This window comes from Juglans regia, chromosome 10 (genome assembly GCF_001411555.2).
Source record: "Juglans regia cultivar Chandler chromosome 10, Walnut 2.0, whole genome shotgun sequence".
In the NCBI taxonomy this organism is placed as follows: domain Eukaryota; kingdom Viridiplantae; phylum Streptophyta; class Magnoliopsida; order Fagales; family Juglandaceae; genus Juglans; species Juglans regia.
The window spans coordinates 12,797,582-12,808,589 of NC_049910.1; positions in this window are offsets into that span (position 1 = coordinate 12,797,582).

Sequence of the window (11,008 nt, forward strand, 5' to 3'; positions counted from 1 at the left end):
AATATGAGAGGTAGATGAGGCAGTAGGAGCTGAGACAGGTAGGAAATCAAGGATATTTGAATTTGAATTTGAATTTTAATTTAAATCCGAATTCGAGTTTGGAATTTGAAATGGAATTTGAAGTGAGTTAGAAGACTTACCAGCAGGAGACACGACACCAGTAGGAGAGTGAATCGGAACTTCAATCTTGGCTGGAAATAACGTCTAGTCAAACATAACGTTACGAGAGATGTAAACATGCTCATTGATGGGGTCAAAGCACCTATAGCCCTTCTGACTTGAGCAAAAATGCATGGGACATTTCAGTAAGACAATTTATTAGTTGCATATGGACGTAACAAAGGATAGGCCCGACAACCAAAACTACAGAGAAATGAGTAATTTGGACTACATTTTGGAAATGGTGTATCATTATTCAAAACTAGTATTGGTAATTGATTTATTAAATACACAACAGTGAGAAAGGATTCAACCCAAAATTTCTTAGCAAGACCAAATTGAGCAAGTAACGTTAAGCCCATTTCAATTATGTGGTGATGTTTTCGTTCGGCAGTCCTATTTTGTTGAGACGTATGTGGATAGGTGAGCTTATGAAAAATACCATTGTCGCTGAGATATTTAGTAAAGTTTGAAGAAATGTATTCACCGCCATTATCAATTTGTAACTGTTTAATGGAGCATGAAAATTGTTTTTCCACAAGAAAGCGAAATTGAATGAAAGAACTTAAGGCATCAAATTTATTTGCAATTGGATACAACCATGTATAATGACTGAAATCGTCTATAAATGTAACATAAAATTTAAAACCAAAATTGGAAGAAAGAGATGCAACCCAAACATCAGAGTGTACTAACTCTAAAAGACTCAATGTCTTACGATGGGAAGAAGAAAAGGGTAATTGTTTTGATTTGCCAAGTTGGCAAGATTCACAAAGAACACCCTTTCTCATCGAACCATCCAGAGGTAAATCATAATTTAGCAAAACATGAAATAGGATAGACTCAGACGGATGACCTAAACAACTATGCCAAAGAGTGCTAAATGCCTTGATTCCCATGAAAGCAGTTAACCCTCTGTGCTTATTATGTGACAAGTTGGTCAGATTGATAGGATAAAGTCCATTTTCACTCGGACCCTGAAGGAGCGTGATTCCCGTCTGATTGTCCTGAAGAGAATAAGCATTATGAGTTAGGTGAAAAGTAACATTATTATCGAGACAAAATTTGTTGATAGAGAGTAAGTTGGTGGCTGCTTGAGGAAGTGAATAATATGATCAAGAAGAAATTGATTGTTATTGGAACGAACAATAGATGAACCAATATGTTTTATGGACAAACCTTGGAATAAGCAATAGATGAACCAATATGTTTTATGGACAAACCTACACCATTACCTACACCAACAGTCTCATTACGATCAAACTTACGCTTAGAATCAATGTTTTCAGCATTATTGGTCACTTGCTCATTGACACCACTATCTGCAAGCCATTGGTTGTTAAGAAATTCAGAGTTTATATTAGCCACCATTGCAACAAGGTTGGTAGGGGGATGACGTCCTTGAAAGGAGAAATCCATACGTTGAAAGCAATCCAATGCCTGATGATTAGTCCCCTTGCAATTTGACACGGAGAACGTGCATTAAAAATTGATGAACCAGCCGCACCTATATGAGCACAACCCTTCGAAGACACAGGAGCTACGGGCTTTAATGGTTTGGTCGAGTAGAACCAGCAGGATTTGTAGTGGAAGACGTTGTGAAAGGCAGGTTGCTTTTCACAGGCTGAAACTTCCGATTGGTGTAGAGGGCAAATGAGGAAGTCTCTGAAGCAGCATGCACTTGAGTATGTCGGTTCAACATAAGCTCATGATTCAGCAACTCTGACCTGAAATCAAAGAAAGACATGGAGGCATCTCTAGTGTGAAAAGAGTAGGAAGTTATAAATTGAGTGTAGCTAGGATTAAGTCCACCTATGATGAATGAAATGAGGTCATCATCATCCACAGGTTTTCCAACAACAGACAGTTGATCAACCTAGAATTTGACTTCAGATAAATATAAGGTACACGTTATAGAGCCTTACTAGAGGTTCTGTAGTTGACGTTTTAGGTGGGAGATCCTAGAGTTTGATTGAGAGGTATAACGAGTAGTAAGAGATTGCTAGGCTAAAAAGGACGTGTCCAGCCCTTAAAAAGATGCAACTAGAGAATGAGAAATAAAAGATATAATCCAACTGAAGAGAAGTTGGTCACGGTTCTGCCAACAAGTATAAGCTGGATTAATATTCCCATTTTCCTTAGCAGTTTCATCAAGAAATATAGGAGGACAGATGGAGAAGCCATCAATAAAACCAAGGAGAATGTGACTTTTGAGAATAAGTCCACGCTAGGTAGTTTGTCTTATCAAGCTTGATGGAGACAAGTTGTGTGGGGTTGGGAAGAACAAAACTAATGAGGAGGAGGAACCAGACTCAGCCATGATGAGAAATGAGGAAGCAAGATCTAGAAAAAAAATAGCGTAAGCTGTTGGCTCATGATACCATGTTAAGATATTAAAATACGGAAAGAGAATATAATTGGAAAATTATGTTTTGGCAGGATACAAAAACTGTGTTATATTGAATTGTATATATAGAAGTTTACAAGTCAGGCCACATCAGTTGTAGTAGCCGAGAGTTTAGGAAACTATTCAAAATACTAACAAACATACTATCCTCGAGATTCACATAATAGATTACAACCAATATTCTACAATAGACTATGAGATAGATTCTAGTAGATTAGGATGATCTTATGCAGTTACAGAGTGTAAGATAATAGGATCTTCGGCAATATCCTTAACAAGGGCTACCTTATGCAGGTTGGTTGGAGTGCCACAATCTATCATATGCAGATGAAGTTAAGCATGGTATCAATTAAAATTTGAGGAAAAGTTGGTGCAGATTATCTCTTGGGAGGTTAAGGCCAGAGTCGATGCAAAAGGGAGATAAAGAAATCTGTTGAGAAGAGCTCTGTTACAAGTTGAGGTTTCCAGCCTCTGATCTCTCTAAATAGTGCTACTAGGTGTTATTTAGTCTCCCTGTCAAGGGAGCTTTTGTTGTGATCAGTTAGCTTCTTTGTAGTTTATGGTTGCTGCTGATTGTTTTAGCAAATAAGGTCCAGATAAAATATAGAGCATTGTCCATGGTATTTGCAGATAGAGGTTAATTCTGATTCCAAAGTGGCGGTCCGATGTCTTTAGAATATAGAGCATTGTTCGTGGCATTTGAGGGAGTTATGTGAACAGTTTGAAGAGCTGAAAAGTAAAAATAATGTCATTGTCCAATATGTTTACCGAAAGGTCAATCAAGTTGTCGATAGCTTGTCGTTTCATGCGTAGTTTTTTTTTTAACCCAGGCGTCGTTTCATGCCTGGGTTAATAAAGAAATCCCCCCCCTGATTCTTCCCTCCCTCGCTCACTCTCAGACTCTCCGTCCCACTCCCAGTGACCCAGACCCACTGACCCAGTCGCGCAACTCATCTCTCCTCTGAGTTCCCGGCGCCGCGCCGCACCCAGTGTCCCCTTCGCCGTTGCACGACTCGCAACTCGTCGGTCCCTCTCTTTGCATCTCCGGCACCGAAGATCCAAAGGTAAGAAACTTTATCCCATTTTATCTTTTTTGTGATTTATATTTTTAATGGAGATTGGAAGAAGGATGGGGTTTATCGGAGATGGAGGATGAGATTTTTGTGAATTGTGCTGTGGAGCTTAGATTGTGCATGTGGTTTGGTTTGAACTTTGAATGAGTCCGTGACTCCGTGCATGTGAATTGTGTTTGTTTACTCTAATTATTATTTTTTATTTGATTTATACTTTAAAGAGTGCCATGAGTGAAACCCCTAAATTAATTTAGGGGATTCAAAGATTGAAACCCCTAAATTAATTTAGGGGATTCAAAGATTGAAACCCCTAAATCAATTTAGGGCTCCAATCCGAAACCCTAAATTAATTTAGGGGTTTCAATCTTTGAAACCCCTAAATTAATTTAGGGTTTTTCAAAACCCTAAATTCAGTAGATACACATTAATCATCATGAAGTTCTTTATAAATTCAGTCGATACCACATTAATCACTAGATACTTCATGCCTTCAATGTTATGGCCATTTTACAAAATTGCTCAATTAATGGCATGGTCTATACGTACTACTACTTCATGCAGCTTTGTAATTGGTGGAAATATATATATATATATATTTATAATATTTGAATTATCCATGATATTAATTAATCTCTGAAAAATTATATAATAGGTGTAATCCCATCAATATTCAATTGCCTCATGTCCTCATGTCCTCATGCAAAATTATTTTGAGTACTAAAACTTTGAAACAGACCAATTAATATAAACTTTGGTGAAGTTGAGGATCATTAGGTGATGCCAGCTTTCTAAACGTTAATGATTTGATCCAACAGTGTATTTATCGCTCATAAATATCTACGTACCAATAAATTAATTAATAGGCTAGGTAGCTAGCTAGGAGTTTGTACCCCCGTATGTTTGTAAATGTTTGTATAAATATCTTCGAATCTGAATGTTTGTAAATGTTTGTATATATATATATATACACACACACACATATATATCTTCCACGTGAATATATGTAAATGTTTAATCCAACTTTTTTTTATGTTCATTATATACACACATATAGTGTATTTGTTGTTAATATACTTTATTACATTTATAACCAAAGTACACAATATATATATTTATATATATATATATATATATATATATGAATGTTAAGTGATACTTTTTTTTATTCTACTTTTCTTTTATGTTCATTATATAGTTGTTATGTTTTCTATAATTTTAGATTTCTTGTTTGCTTGAGTTCATGGATATGCCAGCAGATTCTAATGCGAGCTCTCCTTTCCAGGCTGTGGGCACTCCTACCACTACCCCTACACCTATACCTACATCTACCCCTCCTACTCATACCCCTACCCCTAGCCCTACGGAACCTTGCCCCGCCCCCAAGCCCAGCAAGAAACCTGCTTCAATAGTTTGGAGTCATTTCACCAAACTAGAGGGTGTTGACTCAAGTAACCCCAAAGCCAAGTGTAACCATTGTGGAAAAATTTATAGATGTCACTATAGGAAACATGGCACCTCACAATTAAAGGTGCACTTAGAAGAGCAATGCAAAAAAAGTCCAATATTAAGATCATTACAAGAGAAAAGCCAATCTAAGCTAGAAATTAGACTTAAAAAAATGGCGGATGGGACTAGTGGGGGTGCAATTTTGAGGGGGTATACTAAGTATGATCGCGATGAGTGTAGAAGACACCTAGCTCGTATGGTCATAATGGACGAGCTACATTTTCAAATTGTTGACGGAAAATGGTTCCAAGCGTATTCTCGCTACTTGGAACCAAGGTTTAATATTCTCTCTCGTCACACGGTGGCAAATGATGTAAAAAAAAATATTTTTACATTGAAAATGAGAAGTTGAGGGGTCAATTAGCGGATCAATTTGTTTGTCTCACTACTGACATTTGGACATCGATCCAAAATTTTAATTATATGTCTTTGACTGTGCATTTTATAGACTACCATTGGACATTGCAAAAGAAAATTATAAAATTTTGTAAAATCACCGATCATAAGGATGAGACAATTGGAAAGGCCTTGGAGGCTTCAATAAAAGAGTGGGGTTTGATCTGAGTTGTTACAGTCACAGTCGATAATGCCTCGTCTAACGATGTTGCATTAGGACATCTGAAAACTTATTTTAGAGAGGCAAATAAGACACTTATGGGTGGTGAGTGTCTGCATGTGAGATGTGCGGTACATATTTTGAATCTGATTGTCATTAATGGTTTGAGGGATCTTTATGACTCGATTACTCTGGTCAGGACTGCTGTGAGATGGGTGAGATCTTCTCCTTCAAGGTTGGAGAAATTCAAAATTGCTGCGAGATCTGCGGGTCTAACGTCTAAGAAGGGCCTTTCTACTGATATGCCTACACGATGGAACTTAACATTTCTGATGTTGGAGGCGGCCCAAGAATATAGGCTGGCATTTGCATTATTGGGTGACGAAGACATCCAATATGTTAAATATTTTGATGATCACGGGGGATTGGGGAAACCTGTAGATGATGATTGGAAAATTGTAACTATTTTTGTAGAGTTTTTGAGGCTTTTTTACGATGTCACCACGAGGCTATCCGGAACTTTGTACCCTACATCCAATGTTGTATGCCAGCAAATATGTAGGGTAAAAGAAGAATTAGATGACATGTTCGCGGGTGGCCACATTAGGCTGCGGGAGATGACATTGATTATGAGGACAAAGTATGACAAGTATTGGGGCGATTTAACTAGGGCTAATATTTTGTTATATGTAGCTGTCGTTTTTGACTCGAGGTATAAGTTGGATGGCATGATATTTGGATTGGGCCTTGCGTACGGGCAAGTATGGGTGAAGCTTATTGCAGCAAGGGTTCGAGAAACCCTTACTAGATTATTTGATGAGTTTTCGACCTTGCGGGGTGGTAATATTGCGGCACCTACACCTACCTCCTCAGCCTCAGGCTCACAGTTTCCTGAAGTCGAGATTGAGAAAAGGCATAGATTGGAGTGGGGTGAGAGGTATGAGCAGACCCCCTTCCTCCGGAATTCTGTAGAGGCTCAGTCAGAGATAGACAGATACTTAGCAGCAGAGATTCTACCATTTTCACGAGATTTCGATATATTAAGTTGGTGGAAGGTGAATGCCGTGAAGTATCCCATCCTTGGAGAGATAGCCCGCACTCTTTTGGCCATCCCTGTTAGCACAGTAGCCTCAGAGTCGGCCTTTAGCACCGGAGGGCGTGTATTAGATTCATTTCGGAGTTCATTAGCTCCTGCCACTTTGGAGGCTTTGATTTGCACGCAGAATTGGATCAGGGGAACTCCAATTCATGTTCCGGATGTTCTTGAGTATGAGGAGGCCGACGTCGAGGAGGAGGGTGATGATCAGTCTGGATATGGTATTTATTTTAATTTCATTTTCTAATTTCTTATTTTAATTTATTTATTTTCATTTAATTGGTATTCATTAATTTGATTTCAAATTTAATACTTATAGTGATACATGAGACGACGTCTACGGCTACCTCCGATGCAGTATGACTTTGTATTGGACCCACCATTGCCATGGTTTGCATAATTTCTCCCCTAATTGTTTTTTGCCTTTAAAATTTTGTTTCATCTTTATAACTTTTTAATTCTAATTTGTTTTATTTTTAACTTTTTAATATTTCAGGTTTTATAGTTTATTAACTTTTATGATCTTGATTTTCAGTCTCACAGCAATCGACACAACTCAGTGAACTCACCGCTACGGCTTCACCCCAAAATCAATTTTGTTAATTTGCAATTAATGTAATGTTGCTACAATAGTTAATAATACAATTTGTAATATTTATTTTTTTAGAGTTTGTAATAGTGTAATAGTTTATTAGTTCTCTTAATTTGTATAATTCTAAACTATTTATTTTAGCATAGTGCCTTACTGCCTTAGGCCCTTAGTGATGATTATTACTTAATTAGTTAATAGTTGAAACTTAATATCTACTTAATAGTTCAATCAATGATTATATATATATATATTATTTGTTTTCTACTTATCAAAAAAAAATTTTTTGTTTTATGTTTTTAAATTTATATATTTTTTAATCTAAATAATGGGCTTAAAGTGTCCCAAAACGAATTCTGGGCCCAAAGTGGTCCAAAAACAGATTCTGGGCCATTTAGGGCCCAGAAAAATGTATTAGGCCGAAGGCCCAGTAAGGGATGACGGGGGTGCGGGCGGGGGACCCGCCCCCGCCCATGCGGGGGCGGGTTCGGGGGAAAAATCTCCCACCCCCGCATATGCAGGGGCGGGGGGCGGGGGAGGGGTGGCCCCGCCCCGTAGGGGGCGGGGATCACCCCTAAAAGAGAGCCTGTATCTCTTATTTACGTTGTAAATGAGGTTATATTCAATTTTTGAGTAAGGCTTGGTGCAAATGTGCAATAGTTGAAGTTTGTAATCACGATTTTTCTTTGAAATAAGCTAGAGTGTTTGTCTAGTATAATTTTTCTTGTCACTAAAAGAGTTTAGTCGTTCTTAGAGATAAGCCTCAGTCAGTTTCTTTAGAAAGCATTATCAATAATAGTCAGTGTCATGGTATTTGATAATTTGTAGAATTCTCCATCACTTTATTAAAAATAACTTCAATTTGACATAATTACTTCATATTTAAAAAAGAGTTGTAAAATAGTTACAAATTTATCATTTTATAGTAATAAATAATAACACAAATTTTGTCTTCATCCGAGTAAAGCCCATACAAACCGTCGTGTTTGTATCATAACTCTTTTCCTAAATCAATAAAAAATTTTAAAATAAAAATTTTATTTTTAAAATATAGTGTCTTATGTTATAATTAGCAATTAAAAGGTCACATTCAAATTAATTACTCTATAATTAGTTGTGTATCACATTGCCACATGATTGGTGCATGAATAGTATGAAATTATTAAATTATGAAACAAAATCCTACAACATATATTTTAAACATAATCAATTGTACTTATTTTAGAACGTATCAGCCAAAAAACCATGCAATATTATTTGAAGATGAAATTAAGCTATAGTATAGATTACATCGAGAGCCTGATTTCCTCTTTTTTTTTTTTTTTTGGAAACGTAAACTTTCATTAATCAACCAGAATTACAATAAACAATCAAGTGGGTAAACAAATTTAGGGACTTCCACAATAAAGATAGTATCACTTAGAGCTTCCTTGGCAAGGTAGTGAGCGACTTGATTTCATTCTCTTGTTAGATGACATTATAAGTTTTCTTGTGTCTTCCACAAGCTGACCCCAATAGCTTAAATCTCCTAAGACATTCTTGAGAGCATTTGCTATTTGCTTAGCATCACCTTCCATTTCCATGTGAGGGGATCCCAACTCCAGAATAAAACATGGTACTGTATATGCCCCCCCAAGTTTTTCCTATTGGAGACAAAGGACAGAAAAACCTTGGTGACATTCTTGATGCAAGAACTTGACCTCGATAATCCCTTACAATTATTCTAATATCCATCATTTGTTTAGATAGATCTAAAGCTATATCCCAATTGGTTTTGACTGAAAATTCCTTTGAAAACTAGTAGGTATGGATGAAAGATGGTCACTGTGTGGCCAATGTTGGGCTGATATATTGTTGTAACCAGATTATTAAGATGTTGGAACTTGCTTTCATAAATTAGTTTGCTCTTGCGGAGCCAAATAAATCTTGCTATAACTGAAATTAGATCCAGATCTGTTATTATTTTTAATAATTACTTTTCTTTCCATTGGCTTTTGTAGCCGTTGGTTAACAGGTTTATTTTTTTATGGCCTCAATTTTTACTTTATTGGTTTTACTTTATTGTGGCTTTATTACATTTGGACGTTGGCCTTTAATTCTTTTTCTTTATGTCCATGTCATCCTGTTTTATTCTTTGTTCCGTCTATATATATTTGTTTTGTCTTTTGGTACGGTGTGTGACATATATTAGAGAATAAGTGAGATAAGAAAAATAGGCTTAGAGAGTATATATTTTTCAGAGTATTTCCAGATAAAAGAAATGTGTTATTTTGGTAGAACTTTGAGCTCAACCACTTGTGCAAAGTTGGTTCGGACTATACGACGATCAGTTAGGCTGTTGTATCCTAGAGGAGTCAAGTCAAGAAGAGTTCTGCTACACCGGTTAATTTGAGATTTTGTACACCGCAGAGGGCTTGAATCTCCTTAAAGAGAGCGATATTGCCGTGCCTCAGTCCAAACTGGTTTTGTTTGAATGTTAATTTCATTGTAATTTTTATTACATTATTGTATATTTCACTAACAATTATAAGGAGATTTCAGATGGAGCCTATAATTGAAAAGTGCACGGAAAGCGATGGACGTCTCAATAAGCCCTTTCAATTTGTTGAAGGGTGTTGGGCAGATTCTGGTGCCAATAGGCATATCTGCTATGATAAATGTATGTTTAAAAGTTATACTCATTTTAAAGTAGAGAAAAATATTACACTTGGTGATTCTAGTAAAACCAAGGTTGTTGGGAGTGGTGAGCTTAAACTGAAATTTACCTCTGGGTGTATATTGACGCTTAAAGATGTGTTTTATACGCCATATATGAGAAAAATTTGATGTCAAGTTTTTTACTCAACAAAGCGGGTTTCAAACAAACTATTGAATTTGATAATTTTGTTATAATGAAAAATGGAGTCTTTGTGGGCAATGGCTATGTTTGTGATGATATGTTTAAATTGAATGTTGAGCATAAAGTATCGAATGTTTCTATTTACATGCTTTCTTCTTTAGATTTTTGGCATGCACGTTTGTGTCATATCAATAGTAGATATGCTGCTATCATGAGTAGTTTAGGATTAATTCCCAAACTGACAAAGGATTTTGAAAAATGTGAAGTTTGTAGTCAAGCAAAAATTACAAAACGGCCTCATAGAAATATTGAAAAAAATACCAAATTGTTGGATTTAATTCACATTGATCTTTGCGAATTTGAAGGAATTTTAACTCGTGGAGGAAATAGATATTTTATCACTTTTGTTGATGATTTTTCAAAATATACGTATGTTTATTTATTAAAAAATAAAAGTGATGCTTTTGAAAAATTCAAAGAATTTCTCTATGAAGTTGAAAATCAATTTGGTGGAAAAATTAAAAGATTTAGAAGTGATAGATGCCGAGAGTATGATTCAAATGAGTTTAATACTTTTGTTCAGTCCTTGGGAATTATTCATGAAACTATTGCACCATACTCACATGTATCTAACGGTGTAGCTGAGAGAAAAAATAGAACATTGATTGAGTTGACAAATGCTATACTTATTGATTCAGACGCTCATTTAAGTTTTTGGGGTGAAGCAGTTTTAACTGTTTGTCATGTTTTAAATAGAGTGCCTTACAAAAATTCAAAAACTAC